Source organism: Netta rufina (assembly GCF_964035555.1).
Source record: "Netta rufina genome assembly, chromosome: 5".
Lineage (NCBI taxonomy): Eukaryota > Metazoa > Chordata > Aves > Anseriformes > Anatidae > Netta > Netta rufina.
The window spans coordinates 10,651,568-10,667,239 of NC_140128.1; the positions used below are offsets into that span (position 1 = coordinate 10,651,568).

At 38.0% G+C, this 15,672-nt stretch overlaps 1 protein-coding gene across 1 annotated transcript in view; it reads right to left on the reverse strand.

The window, feature by feature from the left end:
* NELL1 (neural EGFL like 1) overlaps window positions 1-15,672 on the reverse strand; it is a gene marked incomplete at both ends in the record, with an annotated part of 286,983 nt that overhangs the window by 67,263 nt on the left and 204,048 nt on the right. The window lies entirely within an intron of this gene.

Sequence of the window (15,672 nt, forward strand, 5' to 3'; positions counted from 1 at the left end):
GCTCCCTCCTATTTAGAGCAAGTTAACAAAGAAAGATAAATCATGGTTGGGTCATACTTTTTTAATGTATTGCCATAAATAGATCCAATCTCAAAGTATTTGCAGGCTTCTTCCTCCAAAGTAAAAGCCATTTTCATATAAAGATCTTTCCTAAATAGACATAATTTCTCTACAGAGTTTTATTTTTGAAGTATTTCCTCCTCAATGATGGATCAGCAGGGTATAGAATCAGACAAAATGAGCAATCTGTTGGATTTGCCATTTTTGTGAAATGTTGCAGGGACAGGGAAGTCTTACTGTGCAGCTCCACAAGGAGCCGCAGGAATACGCCCACGGACTTGGTACTGTGCTCCTGCACACCCTCAAGTTGAATACCCACTGTCAGCATATTTACAGGATACAGGTTCTTTTACTTTGTCCGGTTAAATTCAATTATCTCCTCCCCCAGTTAGAGCATTATGGACATCCTCAGGAACAAAAAGAAGCTTTTAGCAGTGCTAGAGCCTCTTTTCATGAAAGGTGTGGAATTTGGCTGTCATTCTTGTAAGTTCTTTTTGTTTCTTTCCTGTATCTAGGCACTAATGCATAAGAGAGCCAGTATGAAAGCCAGGCTGCCAACTACAGTTTCAAATATGCAGTACTGTCATACTATCATTTTTATGCAGTACTACATAAAAAACAAATACAACATACCATAGCTTGCATAAAAGGAAACACAGCAATACCAGAAAACACAAGAAAAAAAGTCTTGTCCCACATATCACAATGAACGGAAGCTACCAATAAAAGAAATAAAACAGTGTTTTTTTTGTTTAAAAATAATATTTAAAAAATTTTAAAATAATATTTTTTTAAATAATATTTTTTCGTTGTTTAAAAATAAATTCATATAAATTAGGCATTTACATGAATCAAAACCATACCTATTACTGCATTAAGTTCAGTTTATCAGAGATTAACCAGGTCCCTTCCATAGTCAAGGTATACTGTAAATTGTCAGGACACTTGCAGTGTGGGGTAACTGTTAGCCTACTTTGTAGCAGTAATTGCAATGTAGCTCAAGGTGAGTGAGACTGTGCCCTCTAGGTAGCATACAAGACACCAGTTTCTATACTGTAGTAGCACTTTTTTGCATTTTGACCCTTATGTACTGGGTGCTCACATTCGTCCAAAACTATCTGGTACCTTGACTCACAGGCACACGTCAGCTTCACTGTGTAAGCACCTACAGCGAAGAGAGGAAATCATTCTTCATGATCAAACAGAAGGTTGGTATAATGCCGGTGCTGCCCTATAATTAAAGCTACAGCAGTTTTCTAGAAGACTTCAATTCAATGGGAGTTCAGCCTGACACCTTCTACCTTCACTCTAAAGATTGTTAATTGGTACAGAGAGTTACAGGGGAGGAAAAAAAAAAAAAAAAGAGCACCAGCAAATACATCCTTTGCAGGTACCCACTGCAGGCTTTTGCTCACTGCTGAGTTCCCTACCAAAAATATAGACCACAGCTCCTTCTGGTCACTGCCTCAGCAAGCACTAATCCTCTTTTGATGTTATCATTGCTCTCCTTGTAAATCAGGAGGTGTCCGAGGACCGCTATGCTGTGCAATATAAAAGAGAAAAGCATAGTGGCTACTCTTGTACTTTTGAAATACTACTTTTACTGATTTATCTTCAACAAGGTGGTCAGTAAAATGATCATAAAGTCCAGGGATATTTGTCTAAATTCAAAGGTTATATGCATGTTAAGTGAAAAAAACAACATTCGGGAAAGGTGAGAAAGGGGTCAGGCATGGACTGCCCAGGTAAACAAAAACGTACTGGCTTTGGAAAAGAGATGGGCTAGCTGAACCACACAAGCAATTTGATAATCAATTGATGGAAAGACCACAATTTCATTAGCTGATTGAATTTACTCAGCCAAGTACACACAAGGTCGTAGATGATAACAATCCAACTATGTAAGCCAAGTACCAGAATAATCAGATGATGCCAGTTGCCGAGGTAGATTTAGAGGACAGCTGAGAAAGGAAGGAGAAAGCACACAAACAAAATAAGGGAACGCGAGAGGTTCTGCTCTTTTTCCCTGTACTCAAGTGTGACACTATCATTTATAAAAGTACAAAACTTTTGGTTCAGTGAACTGCAACCGCTCAGTGAAGGGTGTGACTTATTTAACACCAAGTCTGCCAAATGCCACTGGAGTCCTTTTACAGCTGGCTGGAGTCAGAGAAGGACACATTTGGTGGGATAAAACTTTGGGCAAAAGAACCTCCTGGAAAATTTTCATCCCACATGTTGGAGAAGAAAGGGGAGCATAGGTCAGTATGGCAATCAGCATGTGAATACATCTGAGACTGGAAGGTAACTCCTTAGCTGAGCAGTTCATTGCGAGTGACTCCCAACCCAATTTGTGCTTAAGATTTTATACAAGGTATGTATGAGGGCTAGTTCAGTCCTGGAACAACCTGTAAGTCGTAGGCCCTCTAATAGCTGATTGTAAAATTACTATTCCTGATTTATATTTATAGAGATTGCACATATAAGAGGTATACATAAATGTAATTAGCATAATGCCTACCTACGGTAGTCTAATCCTGGCAGTACAAAACTGTTACTTAAAGCTAAGTATGAAAAAAGATCAACGACCTTAGAATTAGGGTATGGAGAAGTGTTTTTTTCAAAGCACTCGGAAAAGCATGAAGTTCTTTCAAATTTGTGAGGCAACACACACTAACAGTCCAGGGAAAAGGGCAACACAGAAAAGTACCTGGAAAGATTGTAAGTAATAATGAACGTATCATGAAGAAATGATGGCTAAATATTACTTTTGGGCATACACACATCTGCCGTGTGTGTGCACATGTATGACTTTGTGTGTGCATATATTTCCATCAGATGTAGTATTTACCAAAATTGTGAATTAATGTTGTAGACACTGGCATTGGGCAATTTAGGCTGCTTAAGCAGTCGGTCTTCTCAAGAACCCAGTACTTTGTCACACAGCACTTTAAAAAGTAAGACTGAAGTCAGTTTGGAAACCTGAGCATCTCTCTCAGAAAATGCTGAACTCTTAGAAGCAGGCCCTTTCTTTGCTGTTACATGACATTAAATTCTCTTGGTGTTTAGTGTTGTGCTTGACTGACATGTCATCAAGTTGTGACCATTTGTACTGAAGAAGCAGCCCATTCATCTGGATGCTTTGCAGGGTGGGATCAAGGGCAGTTTGGCTGGAAATGCTGATGCTGGTACTTGGGGGTTGGTTTTTTGTTTGTTTGTTTGCTTCTCTGTGGTTGGTTGGTAGCATTTTGTTTTGTTTTTTTCTGAAGAATAAAACATCAGCTCCTTAAAATTAGTACAATGAATCACAGTAATAAACACTAATTGTTTCTTTTGTATTACTCCAATAACAAGACTTGCTTTTGAATGCACAAGTTATCCACCATGATTAATAAAATTTTCATCTAAAATATTATCTAACAAACAAGATGGATGTTATTAAATTAATTCAGAAAATATATCAAACAGATATGTCCATTCTACTTATTGGTGAAATACATATATGAAATACTTATTGATAATCAAGTTTATTTTATGGCTCTGAGGACAGCTGTGTGACAATTTTCTAAAATGTATATAAGATCAATAGAAACAGTAAAAGACAAAAGTAATATAATAAAATTTGTCCTCTGTTATATTATACTTTTGAAACCATCTCTGACATCCTCAGATGATTCTGCGCAAAATAAATGTTGTTGCCACTTTACTACCCTGCTTCCTCAAGGCTAGACTCCTCAATATTTTTAGGGCACCATTTTAAGCCAACTGAATCTGTCTGTCTAGTAACCTAATACTAAGTATGAAAAAAATAGGGTGGAAAACTTCAAGAAACCAACTAAACATCATCTACCCACGTGTAACAGGTATGCAGACTAAACTCATTCTTCGTGCATTCCCTAGTACAACTGACTGGGGCCTTCACCAATAAAACATAGATCTATTTACTGTAAGGAACAGTGTGAATGATAGCGTATGTAACTTAAATGAAAAGCTACCTAGCAACCTCAAATAACTGTGTTATTAAAAAGACTGGAATGTTGAATAGTTGTACAAAACATTCCTAACATCAATAAAACATCATTTTAGGATATGTCTGTATGAGGATTGCTGTGTTTTGAAATTGTAAATAAGCTTTAGAAAGAGCATTTTTACTTGTGACTGAAAGTGAGTTTGTTGTTCTACTATGTTAGATCCAGAAGTATTATTTTGAAGGCTGCTGGAATCTTACTACAAGCATAACAATTGAAACTGAAAACAAATACTTGGCTTGATAGCTGAATGCTATCAATAATTCCTTGTTTTACTACTGCACATTTTGTGCAGCAATCTGATAGTGACAATATTGAAAGGAAGAAGAAAATATGAAATAAAACAACATTGGTTTTCTGTTGTCGACGGAAGGAAGACACAGACGCTCAATATGAGTGAACAATGAACTTCAACTTTAATGGATAGCTCAGTCGCCTTTTATCTAGTTTGAACATAATCAACTCATACATATTGCAAAAACTAAGCTCAGGATTGGCTAACATTTCCCGCTCTTTTCAGGTAGTTCCTCCTTCTTTTAGCTACCTTCCCGCCTTAGGGACTTTCCCCATCGCTCAAGGGCATCATGTCCTTGAGCCTGATTGGCTCTCAGCCAGCTGTGTACGTGCCAGACTCATGTGAGTTGAGTACGGTACTTCACTAGCCCATTGCCTCTTAACTGCCCAACATCCACGTGTCCTATTTCACTTAACCATTCCTCCACAATTCCCCCGTTTTTATTTTGCGCTACAAATACCTTCTCTGTGAGTTGCTCTAGTTTCTTAGTTAGGCAGTTAAAGATTATACGTGCAGCAACTATAATCAATATAATTATAAGTAGAAAGCGAAGTCCCTCTTTAACTAACAAAACCCATCCACCCATGTTCCCAAAAACAGATTTAAGCCAACCTTCAAACCAACTATCTTGTACTACAATTTTTTGCATATGATCCCTTAACCATTTCAACTGGTCGTGAATTGACTAACCATGGTCGGAAAGATAAAAGCAACACATTCCTTCTACATCTTCACACCCATGTCCCTGAGCCAGCAGTAAGAAATCAATAGCGGCCCTATTTTGCAATACAGCATGTCTTAGACTCTCCATATATTGTGACATTTCAGAAAGAACTTGTGTTGTTACATTTGATTGTTTAACAGCCCAACAAGCAAGAGTCAAAGCGTGTGCAGTTCCCACACCAGGCACCAAAGAAGCAAAGAATCTTTCTGCTGGACCCCACAATTCTACTCTGTAGCGGCAACAGCGACTCTCTGCTCAGCCTGATGTGTAGCTAAAGCGCTAGTGACTGTTCTCCAAGGCTTCAATAAATTTTTTAGCAGACTTAATATCATTAATAACATCACCAAACAATTTATCTCCAAATTTACGCCACTCTGTTTGTTCAAAAAACTGTATCAGGATTTGTAAAACAACCCTGCGCTACTGCATATGCTAATAACCCTGGCAAATCTTTTTCTACAATCTATATCTAAAATACTCCGCTTTTCTAAAAAGCATCTGAGCAAATTATACGCCGCTTGTTTTTCATACCTTTATATATACAGTTACAGCCTTTCCAAAGACCTCGGCGGCGCTTTTCCGGCAGGACCCTTTATAGGCTCATCCCGAGTGCGGGGACTCCCTTCCACCTTCTGAGCTGCGGGTGCGGGGACTCCTGTCCCTTTCACCTTTCAGACCTTGGCGACGCGTGACCGTCGGGATCCTCTCCCGGGTGCGGGGACTCCACGTCCCTTTCACCTTCCCGACGCGGGTGCGGGGATTCTTGTCCCTTCCACCTCCTGGGCTGCGTTGCAGGACCAGTTCCTCCCTTATTCCGTCGAACACGTGGCCCAGGATCACTGCCAGCAGTGTCCAAATCCCGTTCAGACTGGTCCCTGTTCGGGCGCCAATTTGTTGTCGACGGAAGGAAGACACAGACGCTCAATATGAGTGAACAATGAACTTCAACTTTAATGGATAGCTCAGTCGCCTTTTATCTAGTTTGAACATAATCAACTCATACATATTGCAAAAACTAAGCTCAGGATTGGCTAACATTTCCCGCTCTTTTCAGGTAGTTCCTCCTTCTTTTAGCTACCTTCCCGCCTTAGGGACTTTCCCCATCGCTCAAGGGCATCATGTCCTTGAGCCTGATTGGCTCTCAGCCAGCTGTGTACGTGCCAGACTCATGTGAGTTGAGTACGGTACTTCACTAGCCCATTGCCTCTTAACTGCCCAACATCCACGTGTCCTATTTCACTTAACCATTCCTCCACAGTTTTCTTGGTGAACCAAAGATATGCAAAGACATCTTATAAAGAGATTAAGAGATGTTAAGCAGTAACTTGAAACAAGCACATCTAAATTTAGGCATTATCTCTCATTGTCCTAACATTATACTACTTCTGGTTATCTGAAAGTAATGTTTTCAGCACTATCTCTGAAAACATTTTTTTAATGGGCTTTTGCACCATCTTTTAAATCTCACTCATTTTGCCAAGCAACTCCACCCACAATAAAATGCCTTTTTTCAAAGGATGGTTGCGTTCTGGTGAACAACACGGGAAAGATGGGACTTGTCAGTTCCAGAGATCAGAGTCCTCTGATTACAGGAAGGACTTGCTCTCCCTGTTTGTTTTCTTTCAGTATGAAGCATTCAGAGTTCAGCCACAATACCCATCCAGTTTTTACTCTTTATCAAGAAAGATGCCATGTTAGATATAGATTGTTTGCCACCAAGGAAAGGAAGTTAATCTCCATTTACAAAATCTAGCTTACCTTGCAGTATCTAACAGATAAAGGTCTGTATTAACTAAAGAGACTGCCAAACTGGCAACCTAGAGATGAAAAGCTCCGTATCCCATTAGCAATACTCTAAGGCTTTCTATCTCATTCATATGAAGTTTATATTAGGAAAAGCAAGAATGATAAATAAAACAATGAAGGAAGAAAAAAGGAGGGAAAAAAAAAAAAAAAGAAAAAGATACAAATACACTGCTAAATTATACCATGGTAAATAATTAAATCTCTTAGGTATGGTAACTTCTGCACTCTTTCGCACTTCTTCTGACCTTTGCAATTGTTGGATTAAAATGAGAATGCAAGTATCTATTAATAGGATGGCATTAATGTCAGTGCTAATCTGCATTTTAAATCAGGAAGATTTTCAGTACCTAAAATATTACCACAAAAGCTGAGTTTTTTCAAAAACAATGTAGATTTTCAGCAATTATTTTAACTTTCTCAGTGGCCAAAGACCTGTTCACGCTACCATCTCGGTTTACCTCGAGTAGTCTTACCAGGGAAGTTTTATCCTGAGATGCAAGGCTTATCCAAAAGAAAGGAGAATAAATCTAAGTATCCGAGATAGCCACCTTTAACAGTGAAAAAAGAAACACTAAAAACTTGTCTGAAAAATCACTGAAAACCCTGGTATTGTTCTCATAGTTATGCAGAAATTCCAGTATAAAGGCAGCTCAAGCTGGTGTGACAGCAGGTGTGATATGCATCACCATCAGCCTTATAGTCATCATAATACAATGCTTCTACATAATTCCTTTCATCTCAAGCTTTTACACATTATAAACAATTAAGCTTTACAACCCCCCAGTGAGGTAGACACATTAAGAACCTGAACCTGCTAGGCACTTTTTTTTTTTTTTTAAGCAAAGAGTTAAGTACAGAAATATAATTTAATAAAGTACACATTTAACAAGTAAAAGCAGAACAGCAAATATAATCTGTGTGTGTAAGATTTTTGGCTGAGCCAAGAGCATTGTAGAAACCCAAGGGGCTACACACTCTGGTAGTGTCAATTAGTAAAACTAAATCAATTTACACAGTGACTTAGAATTTACTTCCTACATTCTTAGGCAACAAGACTCTGAGGAGTACGTTTCTGTGACAGTTTATAAGAGCACACTGTTGACTTGTGTTCTTACATATACACATAATCACACAAACATTTTAGTTAATTTCTAGGAAGTATGCACAATGCTGACTTCAGTTTCTGCCACCTGCTTCCTCTCTCCAGTATTTTTCTAGAGAGACCTCTCTGAGTACTAAAAGGTAGAGGAATTATAAAAGGACATGAAGATAAAATACAAATTCTTGGTTGGTTCTTATAGAAAAATGTCACTGTGGGCACAAATCTAACTTAAATCTAACTTCAATGCCTCTGTATCAACTGCTCTGTATTTTGTTGTATGGACCCCATCACAATTTTGTGGGCTTCAGGAAAAATCCAATCTTGAAAAAGTCTGAATAACTGGACTGGATGTACTTTAAAGGTGATAGAATTTTTCAAAGGTGCACAGGAGTTCAAGCTTTGTGTGTCTGGCTGAAATTTTCTTCCCTGATGTATGCAAAACATTCCACATCGTGTGTGTTTGCCTCACAACCTGTCAAGAGTGCTTCAGTAGTGCCACAGAGCATATGCTGTATAGATATTTTTAGTACTTTGGATTAATTTAGAATGATAAGGTTCAACATAAATGTGAAATATCTTTCTTGTGCTATAACCTGCTAACAGTGCACACTATATTTTTAATGTAAAAAAAAAACAAAGCAGCATAAATGGCAACTGTAATCTTCCTATCAAGCAGTTTGTGTTCCCAATGGAATATCTTTTCAAAACAGATTTCCAGAGCCACCTTCTTATGATACCATTTCACAATATTTAGTTTACAAAAATTGACTAAAAGAATACTTGCTGTATTGCTTGGCAATGCAACATTTAATTTTATGGTGCATAGAAAGCATTTTCTCTTAACAGATGTATCAGTTCCTCAGTATCATGACTAAACTGCCTCATACCCATTAAATGCTGTGTGGGGAACTAGCAAGGCTATGGCTTTTATTTTTGGTGTTGTAGCACACCCATCTACTGCTCATAACATCATGCCTCCCTGAATAACAACAAACAGCTTAGCCTGCTCTCAGCAGACTTGATCATGAGCACACTATATATATTCTTCATACGTTTGGTGGTTATGCACAAAAAAATTGTCCCAGTTACACAACTTAAAGCATGTAAAAATTACACGATTAATGAGAGTGTTTTGTAAATAAGAAATTACTAACAAACATAAACTTTAATATTCAGAACTCTTCTACAATATGAAATTCAGTTTTCAGCTTGGGAGGGGTTAGCCTCTTCCATGAGTTAGACATTTCATCTATTCATGTCCTGACAAGAAATTAAATTTTGTTCTACACTGGAAATTCTTAGAAAGAATATAATGTAGTTGTAATATTCCTTGACTAAATTCAGAGAAAATCGTGCATGTGTTTCACACCTCTCAGAGATGAATGGCTTTGGGGACTCTCCAGAAGCCGCAGAGCAGCCATACAACTGTGTAGCCTATTGCAGACATCATACCAAGAATAAGGCATAAGAAGTCATTCAGGAGAAGAGAAACTAGCATGTTGGACAACCTAGAAATTCTTTATATAAGTTGTGATGTAAAAGAAGATAATGCTTGTTAGCTTTTCCAGCTGCCTCCTATGCAAGATAGACAGTATTGAAAACAGCTACTCTTTCTGCACATGCACGTTTTCATTCTCAATATCCCTCACACTAAGGGTTTCAGCCATCTGACACCAGCAACTCTACAAATTCAAAAGTATCATCTTAAAAGAACAAGTAAACGAGCTCCACAAAGCATGTGTTCTTTGAAGCAAGTCACAGATAGGAGGAGTGACTTCTGTGAGAACTAACTGGTTTAATATACGGTAGTTCAAGCATCAGCTGACATAGCGAGGAAATACAACTAGATGAAAATTTAAAAAAAAAAAAAAAAGAAAAAAGTTAGATTTATGTATTGATGCAAAGGCATTATTGGGAGCAATCAGAACCTGGACAAGAAAGGAAACTACTTTCAGGTCGAGTTTGTTTTATCTATCCAGTACAAACAAGGCTAAAAGAGAAGGTACCATGCAGAGCAAGGGTGCAAGCAGTGGAATGCCATGATTCATGAAATCATAAGAAATATAATACACTGTAGTATATTCTCTAGTATAGTATCTGGTCTTCATGCATCTCACTGGAAATCAGTGTATCCTAAGCATAATTCTGAATGACAGCTAGCTTAACACCAAAGCATATTGCTCAAGCCAAGAATGAGCTATACATGCATAGCATAGAGACAGATATCAGATACTACAGTTTTGTTTATTTTGAAGACATTCATGTTTACAATTATACATGTGCTAAGCTCAAAACACACCTAATAATGCCCAGTAGAAAATGTAACCAAAGAACAAGCAATGCGAGTATTTAAATACTCTACTGCCTCACTAACACCAGCTCTAGAAGAGTTAAGAAACCTCTTGAAATTGCTTCGTCTTCATTCAAATAAAAATAAAATAAAACAAAAATGAAATCTTTAACTTAGAATTTTCTCATGCATCTGGCTGAGAACAGAAGCCATTTCTGTTTAAAGATGCTTTTTGAGTCAAATAAGGTTTGATCTTTTAAAAAAGGTATGGTTCCCCCGAGGAGCAATCAACTGGTCCTCTCTAACGTACACTGACAAGACAAGTCAAATTGTGGGGAAAAGTAGCTCTCTGAAGAGCTTTGTGAAACTTTATGCATGCTATTTTTATGTCATTGCTTGTTTGTTTTCAGAAATTCTCCATACAGTTACTAGGTTTGTTCTACACTACAAATAGTATTGCATACCAGAAGGAAATAAATCTCTCCTAGTGTATATAATCCGTCATTAATAGCAAATGACAATGACTGCTGATGGACAGAATCAGAATAATGGTCTCCTGCTATTACATAAACAGAAAGCTTTAAATAAAAATACACACTGGAGAGAAAGCAAGCTTCTAGTTAACCTGAGCATCATTCTTGTGTGCATTGCAGCTGACGTGCTGTTACAAAGCCAGAGTTCTGGTGTTTGCACAGGCACCAAAGAGGCTTAAAGAAAGTAATGGGCAGCAGACCTGAAAATTTAGAGACAGAAATGTACTGCATAGGAGTGCACAGCCTGACAGGTGTGTGGTTCCTCTCTTCTGAATGGCAACCTGGAGTCTGAAGCCATCTGTTTATCCACAGAATAGTTGGTATCGGCAGCAACGCAAGATTTCTCAGACTGCCTTGCCCATAGTGTACTGCTGCAGACTATTGCATCTATCTAAAATGAACCTTCTAAACTGTGGTCTATGTGGCATGTCAGCCAGCACAGTAATTCTCAAGCTCTAGGGGGTTGGCAGAACATCAAAAACTATCGGGTAAGATAAAGACAGTGCATTTCTTTCAGTGGAGTATCATATAAAAATAATACCATCTTTTTGCAACTTATATTAAAAAGCTCTGCTTCTTCAGGATCCACAACCACATTTATTTAATTGACCAGCACCAGGGCATTGAAATACACATTTAAGATATTAAGAAGCGGAACACTGATACTTAGGAGAGCACAAATTTCTGCCGTTTCCAAAAGAAGCATAAAGGAATAAAATATTTCTACATCAGTTAGACACTCAAGAGGATTCAATCTGGGTCGTTCACCTATTGCTTTATATTTTGTTACTGTTGAATAAATCAACAAATCCAGCAACACAACACAATTTTTACAGTGACTTGTATCTGTCTTTATCTGTATTATGCCACTGAGAAGGTACTTCAGTGAAATGGGAATGTTTCCCAGAACTGCATATGAAGTTTGGTGAAGCAAATGACATTATAAGACTTGCCATGTGCAAACTTGTAAGTAATCTGCGTCAAACTACAAACGTTTTGGTGGACCAGAAGCAAGGCAAATAAACAAGGGACCCCATGGGAATGTTAAATGCTCAAAAGACCCAGGCAGAATGTGATGCTATTCACTCATGCAAAAGAACTGTGCCATAACCCAATATAACAACCCCCAAAATCATTTTACAGCAAAGATAAATAGAGGTAGTTCTCCCAGTTGAGTCATCTTAATCACAGTCTCTAGCAGAAAAACATCCCATATTGTTCCATGATACTTCAGTGTTTTATAACGTATATATCACCAATACAACTGTAGCAAGCATTGCTTTACACTAATAACTACAATTCAGTGCTGCCAATGCTCAAGCAGAGGGCAGGGACAGTAGGTATTGAAGGACCTGAAGCTACAGTAAATATACCCTTCAAAAAGTGTAATAAAACTGTCGCCTTCCATTTGCTTTTTATAGCTGGCTCTTTTCTAAAACAAAATGAAACATGAAAATTTGGAAATTCTTTGACCCCCTTTTTATGACATCTGATAGCTCACAGAGATCAAATCTAACACATCAGCGTTTTGGTTGGGCACCAAGTAAGATCATACAGCTTAAGTTTGGAGAGGTTCCTTCCCTCTTGTTGCAATCCCTGAGTTTTTTAATGTCAAAAAAAAAAAAAAAAAAAAAAAAGTATATAGATGTTTACTGATGAAAGAAAAGCTGAATGCCTTGTCAACTGGTTTCTAACGGCACTGTAATCACATCAGGAAGCCTTTCTAAACCTTTGCCATTGGATAGCAGGGTTGTTTTTTTTTCACCTCCCTGGACATTCCATGACTCTACCTCTATTACTATGAACTTGTTTGTATGCCTGTTAAGTAGTTCTTTATGAGAATACACCTAATGGAGAAAAAAAAAAATCCGAATACAAGATTTTGATAGTAGAACAGGTTTGAGATGTCACTGGAATGAAAATCTATATATATATATCCACTGGACAGTTACCCAACATGAAATTTTTGTTTCCACCTGGCCAGGCTCTGAGATACACCATTTGTGCTAATCAGAGTCCTTGGAGGAACTCCAGATTCTTTAACACACTGAAAATCCATCCTGTTGTTTCTCTTGTTTTAAATAGGCAGAGGCAAATAGTGCATTATCATCAAGTGCACTAATTGATCCAAATGCAGTGTAAACTAAATTAATGGGGCTGGAAATGCTGGAAAAATTAAGCACAGCATTCTTAATAAAGCTGAAAATAGCTTAATAAAGCTGAAAATAGGATCCAAGCATCCTAAGGCATGTTTATTTCTGTTTAAATAGATGTCTTCCTGTAGACTGTTATCAGCTCAGCAGGAGTCTTACAAGAGAGGCATTTTTCTCATTCTGTGCATTTTAAGTTAGGTTTCTGAGAAGTTCAGCCTGTCTGTAAAAGCTGCTGCCACTCCATGTAAGAACTATAACTGTGGCAAAGTACTGCTAATATCCTGAGAGCTAGCGAGTTGCAATACTGAGCTGCAAATTCAGTCTAAACCTTTATCTCAAAAAATGGAAGTTTACTGATCCATCTTCCCGATAGCAAGTCACTGCACACAAAAGGAAGAGTGTATCTAAGGGAACAAGATGGAGTCAATCCTCATTAGAAAGATTTTCCTTTATAAATGGCTTGTGGAAGTCTTTGGCTGGCAGCAAGGCACTGATTCCACCTTTTTTTCTCTGTTTCTGAAAAGGGCCCATCAGCATTGGCAGGTGTCACAGTAGATGGGGCTGAATACAGCGCTTCTTCGTAAACACACTCTAAATTAGATGTGAGAGGACAAAGCACCCCAGACCCAAGAGAGAAATGGCCAAGGGGCCTCTTTGAATAGCATTTCAAATACAATCTTCTTGAGCTATTTCTAAAGAGAAGAAATGCCAGCTGGGCTTCAAGAGGAGTGAGAATCTTCAGCAGAAAACTCTGCTCTTGCTCAAACTGTGCAAGAGAAGGGGCAGATGCATTGTATTTCTCCTTTCCAAAAGTTTCAGGAAGCACCACAAAGCAGAAAGGAGCAGAGGAAGGAGAAAGCAGATGAAACAAAAGAAGCTGGGAAGTGTGAAAGTGTGGAAGAACTGTGAAATTGTCAAACTGAGGGGGAAAAACAAACAAACAAACAGAGTGTACCCCTACATGCCTTAAATCTGATTGGAAATCACCAGAAAAATAGAATACTTTTGGCCACACAGAAATTCAGTCCACATCTTTTAACAATTTATTTTATTAAAATCAGAGGTAGGTGCTTGCTGGCTTTGAAAGACAAAAGAATCACAGAGAACAATTAACCTGCAACACCTAAAACTGTGCTGAAATGAAAAGAAAAAACACTTATCTTCAGAAAAGACATGAAGGACAAAGTTACTACCTCATTATATACGTGACGTGCATAAGAATAAAACATGTCTGAAAGAGAAGTTTCATAAACACTATGAGTAAAGGGTGACCAGAACAGATATAAAACTATGGTCCTGTTTTTAATTCTAATTCTCAGCCCTACACAATATGAAAATATTTCAACCGTAAAATTAAGGGTAAAAATATTGTTCCACTACTTCCAGCATTTACAAATTGATCGCCGTTACAGCTCTTCAAGACATTTTGTAGCAAAGTTGTTATGCATACGTGTACTTCATAAACTGTCAGTGCAGATGCCACTACTAGTAACTGAAAAACAGTCTGTAGGTCTGGTGAGAATAAGAAATATCAGCTACAGTGACTGAAACTCCAGTGACTTCTCTCCCATGTAAGCATTCGAGTTGGCAGCTTAGTCTAAGATCATAATGCTTTTGAGTCCAGAAGGCTATTGCATGCTGTTGTCTTCCACATTTATGTCGCTGGCACATCCCCAGCACAGATACAGTACTGTTTAGTTACAGCTTGGCCTTTTGCACATTTAATGATGGTCGCAGATGTAAGGGGTGGCAATTCGAGTGATGCAGTCCTGTAATAAAGCTAACATCATATATTTCTGATAGGCATCATAGCTTTTCCCCAAAGCCTACTGCAGTTTTGATAAGTAGATGTATCACTGATGGATAAAATCTAACCTCTAAGTTAAATTTCAAGTGAGATATAAAGGATAAGATATTCAAGTTGAAAAGAGAAAGGCTAAATACTATCTATAGTAATCTACAGCCTACCTTAGTCTCTCCTAAAATTTAGAAAAAAAAAATCACCAGCCATATAGAAGAATCTCCAGAAGTGAGAAAAAAATGTTTGCACAGAAACATGCTTGTTAAGGACTTTTAAAACCATGTTCGAGACTAGCCTTGCCTGCCTACGAGAGCACGTAACACATTACCTATTGGTAACCAAGAGGTCACCGTGAATAGGGAATCTATACGTAAGCCTGTGGATAGGTGGAGAGGATGCAGAGCACAATACCTGTTGTATTGTGACTGGTCAGAGGTTGTCGTCTCACTGTCAAAATACATAAACATCAGAATTAAACTGAGGGATTAAACAGAAGCAAATTCTCTTAGTGCTAGATAATGTGAAATGACCTCTAATATACTGAAACAGCGAAAACAACAGAAAAGCCTTACAGCAAGATGAATTTCAGTGAAGCTGAACAAGAGACTCAGTGAAAGTAAAGCAGAGTACAAAGTAGTATAACCAGGCTAGTACAGATCTAGGTTGGTATTCTGACATAGCCTTTTAAAAATAGCGAATTAGTCACAAATGACTGCTCAGCCCAGTTCTAAGTATTCTGTCCTACCAGTACCCAGAGCTTCTTCCACTACTTCCATTCAGGACTTTCTTTGATAGGGAACTCTTTCAAAGAGAGAACTACCCATATTTAAACAGGATTTCTTCTGTTTCAGGACACAGCTGCTGTCTGACCCAGTCCATC